Consider the following 22,034-nt stretch of genomic DNA (forward strand, 5'->3'; position numbering starts at 1 on the left):
TACGCGCCCAGTATAAAAGAGTTTTTACAATTACCTCCTTTTCAATCGCTCCAGTGATCTTAAATCCATCATAACCCGATACACATATAAATCGGATTTCCCCCCCCCCTCATATCCATCTCCCAGGGCATGCATTGAAATCAATCTACTCCTTTCATCATTTATTATTTTATAGGTTCTTGATAATCTCTTGATAAACCCTTAAGTAAAGTTACAAGTGGATTGCATTTTAAATCCGCACTCATCCCCCCCCCCCCATCTATTGCCAAGTGCATGTCTAAGTTGCAGATACCAAGTTTTTATTTTCTCCCCCTTCCCCCCAATTCCATAGTGAAGTCCTGGAATGTTTTTAAACCTCCCTCCTTATAAATCTGCCTTAACTTATTTATCCCTCTCTGCTTCCAGAATTTGTACTCTAAGGAAATAATAATCTCCCAAATTGGTATTCCCCCAAATTGGCGTAGTTCTAAAGTATCTATCAGCATCAAATCTTTTAGCTAATACTTTCCATACCACAGTGAACATGTACAAAGAGGGGAGATCATCCCTATACGTTCTCCCCTTTCCAAACTCCAAGACCTCAAAAAGATTTAAGTTCTGCCATACTTGGTATCTGAAGCCCAGACTATGAACCAAAGCATTTTCCATCCTCAGGTCAAGAATCTTTTTCACCTGGACTGCTAAATACTCTCTCATTGCGGAGATTGCCAACCCAACATTCTCCATACTAATTCTGAGAATAGACTATCAATTGTTTTATCTATCCCATCTGTCAACGAAATTCACCAGGACACAGAATTTTGGTTAATAAAATCATTTTAATTAGGGCAATCCTTGCAGCCAAGTTTCTTCCATATCTGAACCTTTTTGCTCACATATTTCAAGAGTGGGATTACATTTAATTTACCAAACTCCTTTAAATCTCAAGAGACATTTGTCCTCATGTACTTAGAGTGGTAATTTTTTTGTTATTCTTTTCAGCCCCCCCCCCCCCTCCTCGGAATATTTTTCCGTCTCATCAAAAAAAAAAAAAAAAAAAAAAAAAAAAAAAAAAACACAAAAATAGAGGATTTCCCACAATTAATTCCAATGCCCGATATTCGTCCAAATTCATTGAACACCTTGAAGACTACCCCAAATAGAAGCATGGGAAACCAGAAACAATAGCACATCAGCAGCAAACATTGCTATTCTTTCTTCTTCCCTTCAATACTTCTATCCCACTATTTCCGGGCGTCTTCGTATAGAATTTGCCAAGGGCTCAACCTCTGGATCAAACAGAAATAGCAACAGGGGATAACCCTGTCTGGTTTCTCCATCAACCTTGAAAGGATCAGATACTATTCCATTCAGGAGTATTCTTGCCTTTGGCCCATTATGTAACAATTGTATCCATTTAAAAAAATCTTGGCCCAATTCCCATATATCTCAGAACATCCCACATAATTCCACACTCAATTGAGTTAAAGGCCTTGGCTGCGTCCAAGGATATTAATCACTCTTTCCCCTGGATTATCCGGCTCTAGCTGGATATTCTGGTATAATCTCGATAGATTATCTGCTGTAAATCTAACCATCATAAATCCAGCCTGATCTCTATGAACTAAATCCCCCAACATAGCTTTTTTTTTTTGTCAATAAAAACTTTTTTTTTTTGTATTTTGAGAATTAAGAAAAACAGACAAGTATAGCCCCAACAGAGCATACACAGTAAAAGGATACAAAGAAAAATGAAACTGCGGGCATGCATTACATCATCATACCATCAATACAATATGATCATACATAGGAACACCATGACGCAAACAATTCCATATCTAGATTTTGAAAAAATTTCAATACATAGAACGGGTAATCACGAAAACCACCTTAACTGGGAGAAGAGTGTGAACCGGGGAGAGAAGCCTATTAAACGTGTGAACAACGTGTCGAGTTGGTCTATAGCACAGGCCCTTTCCATCTGATAAGAGAAATTTGTCTGATTTCTCAGTTCCGCCTTTAAAAATACATCAGCGCATTTCCATTTACTGGCAATCATGAGCCCTTTTGTCAAGAGGATATGACAAACCACAATCCTGCTATGACTCGGGATTTGATCAATATCTATGAAGCGTAAAGCCAACCCAGGATTTAGAGGAATGGAAATTCCAGGACATGCGAGGCCAATTGGAACGCCATCACCTATGAATTGTGGAGTAAATGTCACTCCCACCAGGTGTGTAAATCTGAACCTCTCTCCCCACATTCCCTCCAGCACTCTGCTCCAAGGCAGAGGAAGACATTTTTGAGAGGAGAGTAGGAGTAAGGTACCACCGCAAGATAAGCTTACGCGACATCTCCCAGTGAACTAATCTTTTATAAACCTTCTTAACGGCCATTGCTTTATACCAGGACTGGGTAGAGAATTCTAATTTAAGCTCAGTCTCACATTTGATCAAATATGACGGTTTAATTGCAGGTATAGAAGCAGTAAATACATCATAGAAGATGTAACCAGTGGTCGAGATATATCTAAAGAAGACAACGCATTTCTTATGCACAAGAATTTATAGAAGTATGAGCGTGGAATGTTATATGTAGAGGATATATCAGTGAAGGAACGTAGAACAGAATGGTGAAAAAGACATTGGATGCTTCCAACCCCATCCTCCTCCCAGGAATCAACATTAATATTATCAATAAGAGCATACAAAAACCAAAGAGAGGCAAGTCGCTGAGGGACACGCATTCATTAACAGTGGATGGACGTGGAAGGTACTTCCAAGCCGAAAGGGAGACCTTCAGCCCTAACAATGGAACCCATGGCTTATGGGCCAGAGAAGAGGAGTCAGTCAAAGCAGAGATAAGGGGAGCTCCCAAAGCACAACTTTATATATCTACCCACTTCTTGTCACACGACAGCATCCACCAACGTTTTAGCTGATCAAGCGTGACAGCCATGTAATATTTATGAAGGTCCGGGACGCACATCCCTCCCGTCTGCCATGGTCTGATCATAGTAGGGACGCGAACCCTAGGCCTCCTCCCACCCCAGAAGACAGACATTATTACTTTCTGTACCTTGGAGAGATAAGTGGTGGGTAAACGGATAGACACTATATGAAAAATTTATAAAATAATTGTCAGTATCATCATCATCATCATCATCTTACCGGCCCAAGAAACCAGGGAAGTTGAGAAATTATCAAGCATGCGATAAGTGAGGAGTAATTGTGGGTAAATAATATCTTGCTAGGAAACGATAGTTTAAAACCCAAGTATTGAATGCATTCCTCATTCCATACAAAGGGAAAGCGGGACTGTAGAAGAGATTGCGTGTTAGAGTCAATGGCCACATTTAGGACTTGGGATTTAGACGCGTTAACCCTATAATACAAAATTTCTCCAAACCTATCAAGTAGGTAGTTTACTTCCTCTAGGGGGGGGGGGGGGATCTGTAATTGCAAGCAGGACATAGGTTTGTATGCAGACTATTGTAACATCCGCGGCCGCAGACCGCAAACTCCTCTCATCCTTCTGACGCCTTCCTTCCCGGAGATGCCAGCACATGCGGCCGTCCCGGCCTGCAGTGACCACTAGGGTGCGTGCGCGAGCTCAGTCCCGTCCTTAAAGGTCTAGCGAGCAAACATGTTTAGAATTGTCTAATAGTCCTGGACTATAAGAAGGGCACTGCCCCTTCACTCATTGCCTGAGCGTTGTGTTTACCCGTGTTAGTCTTGCAAATGGTCCCTTAGTCTTTTGTAGTTCCCAGTGTTGCCGTTCCTGCTACCTGTATCCTGTGCTACCTCGTTCCTGTACCTTAGAGAGGTGTTGTGCCACCGATCACGTATGCTGTGTTACACCACTCCTGGTGTCTGCTGCCAAGGTCCCATCGAGCCCAACCATCGCTACTGTCTGAACAACCACAGGTACCCTTACTCGGACTATAGACTGTACAGTGTGGCCAGCTGCTATCCCGCTACGGCGGTACGGCCCAGTGGGTCCCCATACCCACAGATCGTGACACTTATCTTGTGATGATCCCGACCCACCTGAATCCCATGTACATTAGGGTTTTCCTGGATAGAAGCAGCTAATGGCTCCATCATGGGAGCAAATATAATAGTAGAGAGTGGGCATCCCTGTCTCGTGCCATTACTTATCGAAAAGGGGTCTGAAAGAAACCCCCGAAAGACAACACCCTAGCTGACGGAGTAGAATACAAGGCTAAAATAGCAGAGTTAATAAAGCCCAGCAGGCTGATTTTCTCCAGCATCTTTGCTAGGTATACCCAGTGCACCCTGTCAAAGGCCTTCTCCACGTCAAGAGCTAGAAGCATATAAGGAGTTCTTAGGTGTTCTGCCCACTGTATCAAATCGTATCGTCTGGAGCCTGTCGTCCAGTGACAAACCCCACCCGGTCAGGTGATCTGATGGTTGGGAGGACATGAAGTTGAGAGCACCATGGCATATATTTTCACATCAGAATTTAGTAGTGAGATCGGTCGAAAGTTAACTGGTGTGTCAGGGGTCTTTCCGGGCTTGGGCAATGTAACAACTTTTGCAGAGAGCATTTCTGTTAGGAAAGAGCCATCAACTGCTGGCTTATTGAACACCACTGTTAAATGGGGAGATAAGATCTCAGTGTATTTTTTATAATAGCCATTAGTAAAACCGTCTGGGCCGGGGACTTTAAATGGCTTGAGAGGGGATATGGCATTGGAGACCTCAGACAACTTAATTGGGACCGATAAACTGTCGAGGGTGATGGAATCCATTGTGGGAAGTTGGATTGAAGCTAGGAAAGAAGCAATCTCATGTTGAGAGGACTGGTCAGTGGTTAGATCCGAAGACAAGTTGTATAGGGATTCATAATAAAGATGGAAGAGATCCGCTATTCGTCTTGGATCAGTTATTTTTTCACCCTCCGTTCCCTTTTACGCAAGCTATCTTGAAGTTGTTCGAGAAACTTTTGAGTCTGCAAGCCAATAGAGCTCTTGCTGTTCAGTTGGTATTTTTATTTATTTTTTAAAACAAAGTCAAAATTTAGATGCAAGCAGAGTCTGCAAATGCATTCACAAACTCCGAATGGTCTTGGAGCAATTGATTGAGGTGGACTGTTATTCAAGTTGGGATATTTTAGCTACTGTATCAGTCACCTCTTTTTCCCTAGCACGTATGACATGTGCCCCTGTATGGATAAGAATACCACGCATAAAACACCTGATTAGATACTGAGGGTGAATTACTCTCAAAATATGACACAAGATCATCTATAATACGCTTATGGTAGTCAGGAGAACATAAAATAAAATCATTAGGTCTCCATTGAAATAGGGGAGGGGTACTAAAACTTTCCGCAACTACCAGGGACATTGGAGCGTGGTCAGACCATGTTATAACCCCTATGGAAGCAGACTTTGAAAGACAAAGTACATTCCTATCTGTTAGGAAGAAGTGAATTCGGGAGTGTGACTGTCTTGTTGAGGAAAAAGCAGTGTAATCCCATAATACCATAGTGGCATCTCCATACATCAAACAAGCATTCGTCTGAAATTTTTTGAGAGAGTGAATCAGTATATCTACTGATTTGGTGGAGTCCAAATCCCTGTACAGTACAGTGTTAAAATAGACCCCAATTAGAAGACGACCGTGCTGTACAGCTTGAAGTTTTAAGGACAATTTGGAAAAGAACCTCCCTGGCCTACGATTAGGGAAGTAAACGTTAACCGATGTATACAATATATAGACACATATCAGCAGCACTGAACAGCCAGATTAGGTGGGTGCCCGCCTCCTGGGTCACAGTTCAATGACCCTTCAACATAAGGCAGCACAACCTGATAGATGAAAAAAGTGATCCTGTTTATTTCCACATGCAATGTCAATTACGAATCTCATTAAAAGTATTTCATATAAGAATAGTGAAAAAGATGCAAAACCACATATAAATATTGAATCAATAGTCACACAACAATATGTTGACATATACATAGAACATTATTAACAAAGTGATAAATGTATACGGGGTAATAGTCATATAGTGTTAATAAGGTCAATCAATAAGATTGGCGACATACCTGTGAGGGAATGTGAATATTATAATATCAGGTGTGTATACACATACACTAAAAACATACTACTCCACCATTGCTTTATCGGCTGTCAGCGTCCTACATCGTCCACTGCGCATGTCCGTTGTCTAATTCTGCCTCCAAGTGTGTACCGACGTCATATGCCAGTTCGCGCATGCGCAAATGTTACTTTGGAGGTAGCGGATGCCATTTTGGAAAAGGGTGCCGCTACTAAGATATCCCAAACGTATTTAATATATTGATAAACGTTATCCCGATAAATATCTCAACCACAGGCATATATTATAAAGTTAATAAGCGAACTAATATATATATATATATACACACACACACACACATTATAGAGTATGGCAAAGTTTAGGGGATCTATATATATATATTAGGGTAAATGATAATGTTTTAGCGTGGTCACAATGTGATCCACTATGCAAAATATAATCAGTACCCTGAGAAAAACGTCATACCGGACACAATTCTACAGTGGGATACATCATCCCCTCCACAGAAGAGTCTCAATCCACTCAGACATAGTCAAAAGAGTATATCATATAAATATAAGTATTAGGGAATATATTTTCAATGAAAAATATATATTTATTCATTATATCGTAAATAACAAAATTTATATAGAACAAACCAGTGGTATAATAACTCCGGTATCCACGATATAATATCGATGGCAGATTTTTTAACAGACGCTCAGTATATAGACATCCAAAGTGGCGTAGACACACCGTCAGCCAATTCCAGAAAAAAGACTTGAGAGCATAGTTCTCTACAGAGAAAGAGAAAAAAAGTCAGATTTTTTTTTACAAATATTGTTATATTAAACATGGCCATTACACTATGGAAATTATTTCATTCAAGATTTTGTGTGAAAAATATATTTTTAAAAAAAAAACAGAAATTTCTCAATAGCTATACTGTTATCGTTCTCACACTCAGAGGGAGTCAGAGAACAAAACCCAGACCGGGATACAGGGCAAGTAATCATATCCAGGCACAACTATGGTCTATCTCAAGAAACTGGGGGAAATTTTTAAATCCACATTAAGGCCTCTGGGTAATAAGGTATCCAACTTAAAAATCCATTCCAACTGCAATCGTTTTAGCTTTGAAATTCTATCACCTCCACGTCTATGGTGCGGTACATGATCTACAATAAAAAGTTTAAAGTCATTTTCACCATGACCCTGTTCTTCAAAAATGTTCAGGTAAAGGTAAATCTGTCATTTTGAGCGTATTGTCAATTTATGATTATTAATCCGTGTTCTACACTCCAAAGTAGTTTCACCTACGTATAGTAACTTACATGGACGTTATATAATGTGATCAGATGTACAAGTTAAATAGGGTTTAATTTTGTGTACAGTATCTTTCGTTGGATGGATAAATACTTCTCTTTTAACCACATTCATGCAATTTCTACATCCCAGACAAGGGTAACAACCTCGTTTTCTAGGGGCAAGATAGGTTTGAGGAGTTTTAATCAAAGAGCCCACATCTGCATGGACCAAACCGTCCCTAAGATTTTGGCTTCTTAGGTAAGCCATATGTGGTGGAGTGGAGCATTCTGGTATATTACGTTAAGTGTTTTTCAAGATCCCCCATTCTTTCCTATTTATTCCAGCGATTTCATTACTCATATGGGAATATGTCGACACCAGTGCCAATCTATGTGATGTAATCTGTTTCTTCTTTTTCAGGAGACGATGTCTAAGGAGTTCCTCTACCTTAAATCTTTTTTTTGTCCAACAATCTTTTTGGATAGCCACGGTCTTTAATTTTTTTTGTCATTATTTAAACTACTCTCAAGTGTGGGGGGGATCACGTACAATTCTTTTTACCCTCAACATTTGGCTGAAGGGAAGTGATGCAATCATGGAATTAGCATGACAGCTTTCAAACCGCAACATATTGTTGCGGTCCGTCGGCTTGCTATATAAATCAGTGCATAATTTATTATCTTTTCTAAATACGCTTGTATCCAGGAACTGTAAGGAATAGACTGAGAATCCCATAGTAAATTTAATAATCGCTATCCACCTCATTCAAATATTGAAAGTAGTATGTCTCTTCCAGAGAGCCCGTTCAAATAACGAAGACGTCGTCTATGTATCTCCACCACCACAATACTTTGGTGAAGTGGGGAGACACAGACAACGTCTTCTTCAAGGGCCGCCATAAATATGTTTGCATACGTGGGCTCCACGTTTGAGCCCATGGCGGCCTCTCTTCTCTGTACATAGTAAGTCACCGTGTAGGAAATAATTCTTGGTTAAGAGAACTTCCAATAGGCCCATCAAGAAATCGATACATTCATTGTTATAGTCTGAATTACGTAAGGAATTAAAGACTGTGTGTAACCCTCTGGTATGATTGATCGATGTATAGAGACTGCATACATCAAATGATACAAGTATGCAGTCACTAGCCAATTCAACTTCACTCAACTTAACTAGGAAGTTTGTAGTGTCCTGAATATAGGACTTGGCAGATATCGCAAAACCTCAACATTTTATCTAAAAAGATAGCTATAGGTGAAAAAAAAATAGAACCACAACCGGATACTATAGGTCTACCAGGGGGATTGATCATAGATTTGTGGATCTTTGGTAGGCAATACAGGACTGGAACAACTGGAAATTGAACTGTCATGTAATCCCTCAAATCTTTATCGATGATACCAGCACAAAATGCATCTTTATTCATAAAACCCGTTCCAGGATGCCAACGTTCACATACGTGACAACTGCACTGGGCATCGGTAGTTGGAACATATATAACCGTATGGCAGTCGAGAAGGGGCTAAACAGCTTAGCCTTACCTAATGGGTGTCGATACCCCTCCTAATACATTCAAACTCATCCCCTTTCTCACTATTGCAATATTAATCCTTTAATTTATTTTCCATCCATTTTGAGGCATCATAGAGATTTAAAAAAAAACGGAGAGGAGCCTTCATAGACAAATCCGTAGTTTAGCAGGATAAATCAGAGAGTAGCTTATTCCTTTAGCTCACAACCCTTTCTGTACCTCTATAAACTTGACCTCTGTTTTTGTATATCCGCAGAGTAATCTGGAAATATCACCTTAACCCCATTGTACAATATATTATCCTTCTTTCTAAACTTTTGAATAATAATCTCTTCATCCTTAGCTGAATGAGTTTTACCAAGAATGTCCATGGACAGAGCCCTGGTTGCCTGGGATTAAAGGGTACTCAATGAGCACGTTCAACATGAAACATTTGCAAATTTCCATCCCCCCAACAGCCATTAAGCCATTCTGAGGTAAATTTAACAGTATCCTCTCCCTTTTCAGGTAATTCTACTAACCTTAAATTGCTTCTCTTCAATCTATTTTCCAGGTGAAGTACTTTTTGCAGCAATTTTTTATTTCGTTGCTGGGCATCTTTTAGGTCCTTTGAGAGTTCCGGAGCTATTCCTTTCATAGTAATGGTTCTACATTCTACCTCACCAAGCCTCTCTCTAATAAGATCAGATATGAATGTTTTTAAAGTCAGATCACTCTTAATTTCCCCCAATTGTGATAATATACTATTCACTGCCTCAAAACATTGGGATATTTGCCCCGCTAGATGTTTTATGGATGGGTTCCCTTTCTGTGACTTTTTCCCTCCATTTGTCTCCCTCCCTCCTCCCTGCCCATCCCCTCCCTACTCATAATTCTCATCCTCTGGGAATTTCTTCACCGTGGCCCCTGGTCTATTTAAGTACCTCTCCATTTTGTTTCCCTCTGTGCTAAGTTTTTCTGAGGGAGAAAGTGAAACATCTGACAATCTACCCCTAGTATTAGATTTAGTTTTTTGTTGGCCATATTTCAAAGAGAATACCAAGCTCTGTTTTACACCACTATATTCCCCAATTTTGGGACTACACCCCCGCCTCTGAACCAGACATGTGCGACAAACAGATTATTTCAAGACCAATACGTATCTGACGTTTCATCATCTCTTATACATCAAGACATTATAGCAGATCATCCTGACGCTAATAGCAAAGTGTCTCTGAAATGCTAACTACAGAATTAAAGATGGTCATATCGCAAAGTAGGGTCTACAAGAGTTCTTTACCAACTTCCTTCATGAGGGTAGAGCATAAAGCACAGTTCCTAATATGCACAATCCAGACTAAATACTTACCCAGCCTATAATCCCTTCAGGGCATCCATCCTCACACGGCTTAAAGAGGCTCTGTCACCAGATTATAAGTGCCCTATCTCCTACATAATCTGATCGGCGCTGTAATGTAGATAACAGCAGTGGTTTTTATTTTGAAAAACGATCATTTTTGAGCGAGTTAGGAGCAATTTTAGATTTAGTTTCTTAATGCCCAACTGGGCGTGATTTTACTTTTGACCAAGTGGGTGTTGTAAAGAAGTGTATGAGGCTGACCAAAGTAAAAACACGCCCAGTTGGGCATTAAGAAACTAAATCTAAAATTGCTCCTAACGCGCTCAAAATAAAAACCACTGCTGTTATGTACATTACAGCGCACTTATAATCTGGTGACAGAGCCTCTTTAATGTCCAATATATAGTGAAAACATTACTCCATATCTGGCGTTAATAGACAAAAAAAAAAAAATCCAATAGAGAGGTTACTCCAGCCATATGTTATGATACAGAGTATTCAAAAAATAATTGGAAGGATCTCACCTAAATTTGCTACATTTTGCTTCCTAAAAGGAGTGTTAATGTCTTACATACTGCAAGTATTATCAGTTGCAAGAAATAAGGCTATGCCATGTGTTAGAGTCTCTGTCCCATTTCCTCTTTTAAATCATGCATGTATTTCTACTGCCTACACTGAATAATTTATAAGTGAATATCAGGATTAGATCCTCAGACCAAAAAGACACATTAACCAATTCAGGACTAAGCTATTTAGAGCCTTCAGGACCAGACACGGTTTTAGCCATTTTTACTACGCATTAGTTAAACAGATATAAACTTTTTTATTAGTTGGGCTTGCGACGTTGTTTTTGGTAGATCATGCAGGTTTATTTATTTAGTATTTTTATACACATCTTTTTTGCGATTTTAGAATTTTCCGGCATATAGTTTGAAAAGAATTGTAAAAAAAACATGCTTTTTTACCTTTTAGCAAATTTTTTCATTGTAGAATATATAGTTTTACTCTAAAATAGACCTTTTATTTGTGAAAGCCATTGTCTACCGTAAACTTTGATATATTACAGGTCTATTTTAGGGTAATTGGGTCAGGGCTAGCGTTAAGATAATGATTGGTGAGGGGAGAATAATTTTTTTTTCAGTGGGTATGTGCATTTGTTTTTCTGCACTTTTTTTTACTTACATTTTTTTTATTATGGTCTGTCACTCAAAGGTCAGAAAAGACCTTTGGGGACTTTTCTTTTTTTATTTTACACCTTGTTTTTCCACTGTAACTGGGGCTCGTCCCGCAAAAAAAAGCTCTCACACCGCTCAATCGGTAAAAAAAATTAAGAAGTTATAGCTCTCAAAATGTGGCGACACAAAAGTTTTTTTGTTTTTTTTTTAACAAAAAGGTTTTTAGTAATAAAATATATATAAAAAACAAACAAAAAAAAAAAACTATATAAATTTGGTTTCACCGTAATCGTATTGAGCCACATAATAAAGTTAAAAGTTGTCATTTTTACTGCACGGTGAAAGCCGTAAAAACGAAACCCAAAAAAACAATTGAGGAATCAGTTTTTCCAACTTCAGCCCGCAAATAATTTTTTTTCAGTTTCCGAGTACATTATATGGAACTATAAATGGTACCAAAAGAAACTACAACTCCTCCCGCAAAAAAACATGCCCTCACACCACTCTATTGACGGAAAAAAAAAAAAGTTATGGCTCTTGGAATGCGAAGAGTGAAAAACGAAAAATAAAAAAAAATGGCTCAGTCCCGAAGGGGTTAATGTTTATAAAATAAAGTCCTGAGATTTCTTCACAAAGTGCGGGATCATACCTTTTTTTTATTGCTACAGTGATATTATTCTGTATTTGCTTGAGAAAACCTACATGCAGGAGAAATATCAAATATTTATATATTAATATATAACAGAGAGCGGTAGATCTCAATCTTCTTGCCTTTGCCTTTACATAGTTGCCAGTGTTGTAGCAATAGGGTTGTGGTGGTAGCAATTGTGACCAGACACCAGTGCTTTCAAGCCCAGAGTTCTGCCATACTTGTTGAACAACTGGACACAACCACAAAAGGATGCATAAGGCCCAGGGACAGACCCTAGTCTAAATTGGACAATGGAGGAAAATAACTTCTTTAACCCCTTTCCGACATTTGACATAGGGTTACGCCCACTCCATGCTCAACGGGTGTCGCCTGTATGTTACAGCTGATACTTCAATGTCATGGCCAGGATCAGCGATAACTCAGATCCTGGCCTTTTGACCACTGAGATTCCGCAGTCAATAACGACTGTGGAATTTAAGCCGTTAGAAATGGCAGAATCAGTTTTTTTCCTATTCCACCCCACAAAGAATTTTTCTCCAGTTTCCCAGTCCATTATATAGTACAATACATGGTGCTGTGAAAAACTACAACTTGTCCCCCAAATAAGTCCTCATACGGCTATAATAGTCAGAAAAATTAAAATGCGTTGGCTTTTAAAAAGGTAAGGAGGAAAATATGAAAAATGAATGCTGTTGCAAGGGGTTAAATGATACACAGCAAATACCAGCGTCATCTGCAACATTAAAAAGATAACTGCACACAGTGGAATAGGTTAAGAGTGAGCACATGCTTATATTGGGCAGACATGTCTTTGGTTCCTTAACTTTAAAGGGAGTCTGTCACCAGAAATGAAACCAGAGTAATATAGTGTAGCCTTGCCTGAATCTAACGCTTTTTTCGTCTTTCAGCGGAGTGCCTACTTTGCATTAAAAAAAAAAAAAAAAAAAAAAAAAACTATTCAATATATGCAAATTTGCTTTTTGGACCAACGAGGGCATCACAGCTGCTCCAAACCGCTTTGGTTTCCATCCCCAGGCCGTCCCTTCCTTCTTTGATTGACAAGGGTCAGGCAGTGTAAAAGCTGTGTTCACGCCTGACCACATATTGTCCTGAACACACCCGTGCCTCTGCTTCTGAATAGGCGCAGGCACAGTAGATCCATGAAGTTTCACTGGTTTAATCAGCTGTACTGCGCATGCGCCGATTACGTAACACTATACCCAGGTATGGTCAGACACTAGAGGTTGTCCTGTCCACAAAAATTGATGGTCTATCCTCATCAACATCTGATCGGTTGAGGTCCAACTCCCAGCACCCCCGCCGATTAGCAGTTATGAAGGGGCAACATCGTTCATACGAGTACCGCTTCCCCTTAATTTCCTTTGCTGGTCACTCTGTGAATCACCGACACATTTGTAGCAGCGATTCAAAGTGTAAGCATAACACAAATGAAGGGGAAGCAGCGCTCGTACGAGCGCTGTAGCCCCTTTAACCCCTTAAGGACGCAGCCTAGTTTTGGCCTTAAGGCTCAGAGCCCATTTTTCAAATCTGACATATTTCACTTTATGTGGTAATAACGTCGGAATGCTTAAACCTACCCAAGCGATTCTGAGATTGTTTTCTCGTGACACATTGGGCTTCATGTTCGTGGTAAAATTTGGTCGATATATTCAGTGTTTATTGGTGAAAAATTGCAAAATGTAGAGAAAATTTTGAAAAAATTGCATTTTTCTGAATTTAAATGCATCTGCTTGTAAAACAGACGGTTATACCACCCAAAATAGTTACTAGTTCACATTTCCCATATGTCTACTTTAGATTGGCATCGTTTTTTGAACATTTTTTTATTTTTCTTGGACGTTACAAGGCTTAGAACATAAACAGCAATTTCTCATATTTTTAAGAAAATTTCAAAAGCCTTTTTTTTAAGGTACCTCTTGAGTTCTGAAGTGGCTTTGTGGGGCCTATGTATTAGAAACCCTGATAAAACACCCCATTTTAAAAACTAGACCCCTCAAAGTATTAAAAACAGCAGTTAGAAAGTTTTTTAACCCTTCAGGCATTTCACAGGAATTAAAGCAAAGTGGAGGTGAAATTTGCAAATTTCATTTTTCTTGCTGAATTTCAATTTTATTCATTTTTTTTTCTGTAACACAGAAGGTTTTACCAGAGAAACACTACTAAATATGTATTCTCCAGATTCTGCAGTTTTTAGAAATGTCCCACATGTGGCCCTACTGCGCTCGTGGACTAAAACACAAGCCCTAGAAGCAAAGAAGCACCTAGTGCATTTTGAGGCCCCTTTTTTATTAGAATATATTTTAGGCAGCATGCCAGGTTTGAAGAGGTGTTGAGGTGTCAAAACAGTAGGAATCCCCCAATAGTGACCCAATTTTGGAAACTACACCCCTCAAGGAATTCATTTAGGGTTGTTGTTACCATTTTGACCGCACAGTTTTTTCACAGCACGTATTTGAATTGGGCTCTGAAATGAAAAAAATGTCATTTTTTCCAATAAAATGTCATTTGTGATCAAAATTTCTTATTTTCACAAGGAACAAAATACCCCATTTTGTTGCCCAATTTGTCCTTAGTGTGGCAATACCCCATTTGTGGTGATAAACTGCCGTTTGGGCCCATGGGAGGGCTCAGAAGGAAAGGAGCGCTATATGTTTGTTGGAGTCCAGATTTTGTTGGATTGGTTTTCGGGTGCCATGTCGCATTTGCAGAGCCTCAGAGGTATCAAAGCAATGGAAACCCACCAAAAGTGACCCCATTTTGGAAACTACACCCCTCAAGGAATTCATTTATGGTTGTTGTTAGCATTTTGACCACACAGTTTTTTCACAGCATCTATTTCAATTGGGCTGTGACATTAAAAAAATGACATTTTTTCCAATAAGATGTAATTTTTTACCAAAATTTCTTATTTTCACAGGGAACAAAATACTCAATTTTGTTGCCCAATTTCTCCTGAGTGCATCAATACCCCATTTGTGGCAATAAACTGCCGTTTGGGCCCATGGGAGGCCTCAGAAGGGAAGGAGCGCTGTGTGTTCTTTGGAGTACAGATTTTGCTGGTTTGGTTTTCGGGTGCCATGTCGCATTTGCAGAGCCCCAGAGGTATCAAAGCAATGGAAACCCACCAGAAGTGACCCCATTTTGGAAACTACACCCCTCAAGGAATTCATTTATGGGTAATGTGACCATTTAGACTCCATAGTTTCTTCACAGAACTAATTTGAATTGGGCTGGGAATTAAAAAAATATATATTTTTTCCAATAATATGTCATTTTAGCTCAAAAATTCTTATTTTCACAAGAAATAAAATACTCCATTCTGTTGCCCAATTTGTCCTGAGTGCGGCAATACCCCATTTGTGGTGATAAACTGCCGTTTGGGCCCATGGGAGGGCTCAGAAGGAAAGGAGCGCTGTGTGTTCTTTGGAGTCCAGATTTTGCTGGATTGGTTTTCGGGTGCCATGTCGCATTTGCAGAGCCCCAGAGGTATCAAAGCAATAGAAACCAACCACAAATGACCCCATTTTGGAAACTACACCCCTCAAGGACTTCATTTATGGGTGTTGTGACCATTTTGACCCCATAGTTTTTTCACAGAACTTATTTGAATTGGGCTGGGAATGAAAACAAAATTATTTTTTTCAAATAATATGTAGTTTTAGCTGAAAATTTCTTATTTTCACAAGAAACAAAATACCCCATTCTGTTGCGCAATTTGTTCTGAGGGCCGCAATACCCCATTTGTTGTGATAAACTGCCATTTGGGCCCATGGGAGGGCTCAGAAGGAAAGGACCACCATTTGGCCTACTGGGGATTTTCTAGTGCGAAGTCATGTATGCAGAAGCCCCTGAGGTACCAGAACAGTTGAAACCCCCAAGAAGTGACCCCGTTTTAAAAACTACACCCTTAAGGCATTCATCTACATGTGTAGTGAGCATTTTGACCGGAGACCTACACCCCATAAACTGTAATGTGGGTTCTCCCGGGTATGGCAATACCCTACATGTGGCTGTTATCAGCTGCCTGGACACACAGCAGGGATCAGAGGGGAAAGACGAGGGGGGATAAGCTGTGTGGAGTGCATCAGGGTAAGTAAAATTGGGGTAAATTATAAACCAAGGGATGTATGATAAATTTTAAAACACTTTCATACAGAGCTCTGGTTATTCGGGACACGTGTCACATTGATATATTGTGTCCTCCCTTACCCCCTCTTATAGCAGACTTTGCACCTCTTTTGACTTTTTCCCTTCTTGCCAGTTTGGGGAACTTCTCCTGGAAAGTGTTGCCCTGGTACGATGCGTGTGGGCTCGCTTCCAGAAGTACTGGGTGCCCCCCCCCTTCTTGGTCCCTAAAGATTAGGTTCTTGATAATCACCTCTTGAAATTCCAGGAAAGTTCCCGTCTGGCCTGCACATCGACGTAGCATGTACGCATTGTACAATGCCATCTGTATGATGTGCCCGGCCAGCTTCTTATACCACACCGCATGGCGCTGTAGGGCTTCAGGGCTTGATCTTACAAGTCCATCCCTCCCATGTACCTATTGTAGTCCAGGATGCAGTCTGGTTTGGGGGTGGCCTTTCCTTCATATATCCTAAACCTGTAGGTATACCCTGATGCACTCTCACAGCTTATACATCTTCACGCCATACCTTGCCCTCTTACCCGGCAGGTACTCGCGGAATTGAACCCTCCCTTTCAAATGTACCAGGGACTCATCAATAGAAATACACTTCTCAGGGGTGTATGCTTGGGAAAACCGGGCACTGGAACGGTCTAATAGGGGTCTCCGTTTATACAAACGGTCAAAACTGGGGTCATCTCGGGGTGGGCACGGCTCATTATCAGTATAATGTAAGAAGCGAAGTATTGCCTCATTTATTTATTTTTTTAGGTTCCAGTTCAGTTCTGAAGTTGCTTTGAGGGGCCCATATATTAGAAACCCCTATCAAACACCCCATTTTAGAAACTAGACCCCTCAAAGTATCCACAACAGCATTTAGAAAGTTTATGAACCCTTTAGGTGTTTCACAGGAATTTAGAGCAAAGTAGAGGTGAAATTTACATTTTTTTTTTGGTAAGAAAATCCTCTTTATACCATTTTTTTTATAACACAAAAGGATTTATCAGAGAAACGCAACTTAATACTTATTGCCCAGATTCTGCAGTTTTGAGAAATATCCCACATGTGGCCCTCGTGCGGTAATGGGCTGAAGCATCGGCCTCCGAAGCAAAGGAGCACCTAGTGGATTTTGAAGCATCTTTTTTATTAGGCACCATGTCCGGTTTGAAGAGGTCTTGTGGTGCCAAAACATTGGGAACCCCCCAAAAGTGACCCCAATTTGGAAACTAGACCCCTTGAGGAATCCATTGTAGTTTTCTTGGGGTGCATGCGGCTTTTTGATCAGTTTTTATTCTATTTTTAGGTGGCGTGGTGACTAAAAAACAGCAATTGTACGATTGTTTTTTTTTTCGTTTTTTTTTACAGCGTTCACCGTGCGCTATAAATGACATATTCACTTTATTCTGCGGGGCGATACGATTACGGCGATACCAGATGTTTATAGGTTTTTTTTATGTCTTATGGCGTTTGCACAATAAAATAAGTTTTGTAAACAATCATTCACTTTTTGTGTTACCTTATTCTAAGAGCCATAAAGTTTTTATTTTTCAATCAATAAAGCCGTGCGAGGACTTATTTTTTGCGTAACGAACTGTAGTTTCGATCAGTACCATTTTTAGGTACATGCGACTTTTTGATCTCTTTTTATTCCATTTTTTGGGAGGTGAAGTGACCAAAGAATTGTGATTGTGGTTCGGTTTATTATTTATTTTTTTTACGGCGTTCACCGTGCGGGATAAATAATGAAATAATTTTGTAGTTCAGGCCGTTACGGACGCGGCGATACCAATTATGTATAGTTTATTTGTTTGTTTATATATTTTTATTAATAATAAAGGACTGATAAGGGAAAAAGGGGGATTTTTACTTTTAAATCTTTTATTTTCTTATTTTTACACAACTTTTTTTAACTTTTTTTTTACTTTATTACTTTGTCCCACTAGGGGACATGAGGGCAGGAGGCCCTGATCGCTATTCTAATACACTGCACTACATGCGTAGTGCAGTGTATTAGAACTGTCAGCTACTCACTGACAGCAAGCATAGTGGGTCCTGACGTTGTCAGGACCCACTAGGCTTCCGTCTATGGCATCGCCGGACGCCATTGTTTGGTGTCCGGTTGCCATAGTCACCATCGCCGGCCGCTATCGCGTAGCAGGCCGGCGATGGCAGCTTAACCCCTAAAAAGCCGCGATCTCTATAGAACGCGGCTTTTAAGGGGTTAATCAGCGGGGACACAGCGATCGGTCCCCGCTGTAGGAGCTGTGACAGCTGCTGAACAAGACAGCAGCGTCACAGCTCCTGTATGTGTCGGGAGGACGGCCGAAACGGCCGTTACTCCCGTGACGTACTATTACGTCATGGAGCGCGAACGATACAGCTGCCATGACGTAATAGTACGTCAAGGAGCGGGAAGGGGTTAAATCAGCTGTGTCCATAGGGCCCCATTAGCCCAACAGAGTCCAAAAGTGTCCTTTTGGCCTCCGTCGGGCTGGCATAAGTCGTTATACCTTTTTTTTTTTAGAATGGAACAACGTAGTATACTATGCTATTCCATCCTGAGGGTTACCACAAAAAAAAAAAGGTATTTTTTTTACATGGGAGTCTCTGTGTGACAGAAGCCACTGCCCACAAGAGCATTTGTGAGGTCAGACACGGATATTGGATGAAAGGAACTGGCTCACAATCTCCATTCTAGTTCGTCCCAAAGGTGACCGATGGTGTTGAAATCAGGGCTCTGTGTGGGACAGTCTAGTTTTTCCACACCAAACTCACCCAACCATGCCTTTATGGACAGGGGCACAGTCATGCTGAAACAGAAAAAACTTTCCCCAAACAACAAAGTTGGAAGCATACAATTTTCCAAAATAACTTGGTATGTTGAAGAATTAAGATTTCCCTTTACTGGACCTAAGAGGCCAAGTGCAAACGGTGAAAAATAACCCCATAGCATTATTCCTCCTAGAACCAAAGTTTACAGAAAGTCAGGTAAGGTAGTCCTAGCATTCATAAAACCCAGACTGTCAGTCCAGTGGTGGAGTGTTTTACAACACTCCATCCAACACTTGGCATTGTGCTTGGTGATGTAAGGATTGCATGCAGCTGCTTGGCCATGGAAACCCATGCCATGAAGCTCCTAGTTTTTGTGCGGGTGTTCATGCCAGGTGAGGTTTGGACCTCTGCAGTTATCGAGAACCTCAGCACTCGACGACCTCACGCTATAATTATACATGGTCTGCCACTGAGTTGCTGTGGTCATAAGGATGCTTCCACTTTGCATTACTACCACTCACAGTTGATTGTGGAATATTTAGATGGTACGAAATTTTACAAACTGACTTGCAACTGTCACATTCTATAAGGGCCGGTTCACATCAGAGTTCACTTTCTGTTCAGGGGTTCCGTTGGAGGTTTACGTCGGGTGAACCCCTCAACGGAAACTCAAACGTAAACCTTCGCTTCCGTTTGCATCACCATTGATATCAGACTGGTTCACCCGATGGAAACCTCAGACAGAACCCCTGAACGGAAAGCGAACGTGAAATCTAGCTAATGGAAGCGTTTGTCACCGTTGTGTCAGGGTTCCATCATTTTGATGGCATCAATAGCGCAGTCTACTGCGCGATTGGTTCCGTCAAGAACAACAGAACCCTGTCACAATGGTAACAAACTGAAGCAATTAGCTAGGTTTCCGTCACCATTGATATCAATGGTGAGTGAAACGGAAGCTTAGGTTTCCGTTTGCCTTTGCGTTGAGGGCTTAACCCGATGGAAACCTCCGACGGAAAACCTCAACGGAAGGGCAACGGTGGTGATGTCAACAGGCCCTTACAGTACCACGCTCTAATTCATTAAGCTCTTTAGAACGTCCCATTCTTTCACAAATGTTTATAAAGGCAGACAGCATGGTAGGTGCTTGATTTTATACACCTATGGCAATGGGACTGGATGAAACACCTGAATTCAATGATTAAGGGGTGTGTCCCAATGCTTTGTCCTTCGTGTACCTTCTGCCAAGCATGGTGAAGGAAATATAATGGTAAGGGGCTGAATTGATGCTGGTAAGTGGAGATGTTTACCTTGGTGCAAAAAATATTGAACCATAAAAATTGTCTCTTTTTGACAGCGTCATGCCATCCTGCCATCGGCAATTGATTGATGCTTATAGAAATGGCATTGCATTTCAGTAACTTTCATTCTTGATTTACCAGTCTGTGTCAACTTTCCTTATTATTAGTGTCTTTGGTATAGTAGCTTAGCCGAACCCAATAACCAAATGGTGCAAAAACTTTAAATATGCGGTGATATAATATAAATGCTATTCAATAGAACTACATATACACTATACGGACGTTGACCGTTAACCAGAACATATATCAGCTATATCAGAAGCTGAAGGAATGCAGGAGTAATGACATTTGTAAGTCTTCCAAATATAGACACAAAAGACATGCCTATATTTTGTGGTATTTATGACAGAGATATACATGGTGGTGGGTCACCCAGGGAGACACCCAATTACATACACGAATTCCGATGATGGAGAAACACAGTGAGGGCCAAACAAGATGGAGACAACAACTACCCCATACAATGACTATGTAAAATGATTTACCTTTCACCTGTATTTGCAAACTATATTTTCTTATGTATCTCTTTATCTAGGTATCTTTGTTACAGTATTATATTTATTACTGAATTTAAATAAAATAACCTTTTTTGTTTACGTTTCATATTCCTCCTATTAAATACTGATCAAGTATATTGAAGGAAACACTGTCAATATTAACTATTTAGTGAGTCAGAAAGACCGACATTTAATATTGGTGAGCCAGCCATACCGATATTTTTCCTTCCACTTGATAGGGGGGCAAGTGAAGAACCAGGATCTAATAGATGCAAGCGTCAGGAAAATAAATGGAAGAATTGTAAAGGGAAGTGTTTTATGTATTTATATCTATATACAGGGTGGGCCATTTATATGGATACACCTAAATAAAATGGGAATGGTTGGTGATATTAACTTCCTGTTTGTGGCACATTAGTATATGGGAGGGCGGAAACTTTTCAAGCTGGGTGTTGACCATGGCGGCCATTTTGAAGTCGGCCATTTTGTATCCAACTTCAGTTTTTTCAATGGGAAGCGGGTCATGTGACACATCAAACTTATCGAGAATTTCACAAGAAAAACAATGGTGTGCTTGGTTTTAACGTTACTTTATTCTTTCATGAGTTATTTATGTCATTATGGGTGTCAGGTCCGAGCATTCCTAGATGAACAGTTTCCTGGAAAGTGGATTGGTCGTCGTGGGCCAGTTGAGTGGCCCCCTAGGTCTCCCGATCTGACCCCCTTAGACTTTTATCTTTGGGGTCATCTGAAGGCAATTGTCTATGCTGTGAAGATACGAGACGTGCAGCAACTGAAACTACGGATACTGGAAGCCTGTGCTAGCATTTCTTCTGCGGTGTTGCTATCAGTGTGTGAAGAGTGGGAGAAGAGCGTTGCATTGACAATCCAACACAATGAGCAGCACTTTGAACACATATCTATCTATTTTCACATCAGACATAGGGGTGTATTTACACTTATGCCCATGGGAAAATGCCGCAGGTAATGAGATATGAGTTGGCTCCAGCCGGCTGCTATGTATTGTTTACAGCATCAGTGGATAAGATGATTTCCTTTGACCCTCTACAGGAGGAAGCCATAAACAGTGGACACATCCCATGATGCATTCCCACGTCACAGGAGGCAACCACGGCCTGCCGCCCACTGAACGTGCATGAGTTTGGCACAGTGATGTCAAACAGGAGTGCACGGACAAGGCTTA

At 40.5% G+C, this 22,034-nt stretch overlaps 1 protein-coding gene across 3 annotated transcripts in view; it reads right to left on the minus strand.

Moving 5' to 3' along the window:
* HECW2 (HECT, C2 and WW domain containing E3 ubiquitin protein ligase 2) overlaps positions 1-22,034 on the minus strand; it is a 547,978-nt gene that overhangs the window by 496,709 nt on the left and 29,235 nt on the right. The window contains exon 2 of one of the 3 annotated variants that reach the window (XM_075829942.1): positions 6,711-6,848. The exons of the other annotated variants lie outside the window; for them this stretch is intronic. The gene's annotated coding sequence lies outside the window, so the exon portion shown is untranslated. The remainder of the gene's footprint in view (positions 1-6,710; positions 6,849-22,034) is intronic. 3 annotated transcript variants of the gene reach the window in all.

This window comes from Rhinoderma darwinii, chromosome 6 (assembly GCF_050947455.1).
Source record: "Rhinoderma darwinii isolate aRhiDar2 chromosome 6, aRhiDar2.hap1, whole genome shotgun sequence".
Taxonomy (NCBI): domain Eukaryota; kingdom Metazoa; phylum Chordata; class Amphibia; order Anura; family Rhinodermatidae; genus Rhinoderma; species Rhinoderma darwinii.